This window comes from Austrofundulus limnaeus, unplaced genomic scaffold, assembly GCF_001266775.1.
Source record: "Austrofundulus limnaeus strain Quisiro unplaced genomic scaffold, Austrofundulus_limnaeus-1.0 Scaffold61, whole genome shotgun sequence".
Classification (NCBI taxonomy): Eukaryota; Metazoa; Chordata; class Actinopteri; order Cyprinodontiformes; family Rivulidae; genus Austrofundulus; species Austrofundulus limnaeus.
The window spans coordinates 1,976,716-1,978,213 of NW_013952463.1; the positions used below are offsets into that span (position 1 = coordinate 1,976,716).

The 1,498-nt window shown below is 34.4% G+C and overlaps 1 protein-coding gene across 2 annotated transcripts in view; it reads right to left on the reverse strand.

Annotated features, from left to right (window-relative positions):
* The window catches only part of LOC106518482 (protein FAM163A), a 27,261-nt gene that overhangs the window by 9,183 nt on the left and 16,580 nt on the right, over positions 1-1,498 (reverse strand). The gene's annotated exons all lie outside the window — the stretch shown is intronic.

A 1,498-nucleotide genomic window follows, 5' to 3' on the forward strand; every position in this document is an offset into this window, starting at 1 on the left:
CCTCTAGTAATATATTTACTGAGAACAATGGTGATGTGTTCAATACTTATTTTACCCAATGTATGTATGAATATTTATAAATTACCACCTTAAACAACACTTGTTAATTTTAAAGAACTTTTTCTTTGCTTTTATAATAAATCTGAGCTCTGATTGGCTCTGCTTAGCTTGGAATTACACTGCAGCAAAATGGTACAAAAAAGAAAGAAATTCAAGATATTCTCTCATATATAGTATTCCCTTTGATCACATGAAAGCTTGAAACAGAGCTTTTGTTATCAATGGGCATAAATATACATTAAGCATATGGAAGCTTTCCTTTTAGTAGCAGTTCTGTCAACGCTTAAAATAARCATGAATCACAGTCCACAGCGCCCACACAGATGTCCTCTTACACCAGCATGCAAAACCAAGGATTCTGAAATTAATTTAGTCCGATTCAGATGGTTGAGTTCAAGCAGGATGATTAATTTTAAGAGCTGTCATTTAAGTAATTACAACACAGGACCACTTTGTTTATCCACCGTTAAGGCTGAATAAATAAAAATATACAGATTTTTTTTAACCAGGTAAACATTTAATTGAGTCGGGTCTTGATAAAAAAAAGTCTGCACTCCACTGTGTTTTTGCTTTATATAGTAAAACAAGCTTTTTTGTGTTCCATCTTTAGCAGTGCAAGTTTTTAAATACGTTTAAAAGCATGTGACAAACTCAAGGCCCGCAGSCCAACAACTTKTTTTAATACCTCTTCTTAAGATACTGTTGGACTTTATAAACAACAAATCTAGACAAAAGGAGCACTTTAAACTTAGGATATCAAATTAACAATAAAACAAAAAAAAAACACAAAACAAACTGGACAAACACAGCTGGGCAGACAAAAGTCCATTCTCTGTTATCAGAGAAAATACTGTTCAGGGCCAGGCTCCCCAACAAGATCACCAACTCCAAGTGCCTGCATTTATTTTTTCCTGTTCAAAAGATGTTCTGCTGAACAACACAGCACAAATTTTTGTGTTACTGTATGTCTAACAAATAAAACAAATGAGCCGTACTTCATTAGATGCCCAAGTAGGCCTCTCATGATAACAAATTTTGCTGTGCGATTAATTGTCTCAGAATTTATTGTGATAAATGAGAATATTGTCTGGTGACTATTTTTTAGAACCAATATAATGATAATAGCATAATAATGCAAGTACATCCTCTCAAAGGTCAATAAACTTTATTTTTTAAAGAATGTTTAACAGTGGAACTGGAAGACATTTTAATAAAACCAACAACAAAAAATAAAATGGACTCTCAGTCTCTGCTAACTAAAGTGCACTTGAAAAGTTGGTACCTGTTGCACAAATGCACATGTATTTTTGAGCCAAGTTGGCCATCAAAGGATATCTTTTTTGATTGTCCTGCCACCACACCAAGGGATCAGAAGAGGCATCAAGTGCATCTTCCTGAAGGTGCTTGGTCAGCTCTTCCTCAGCCTGCACTCTTTGTG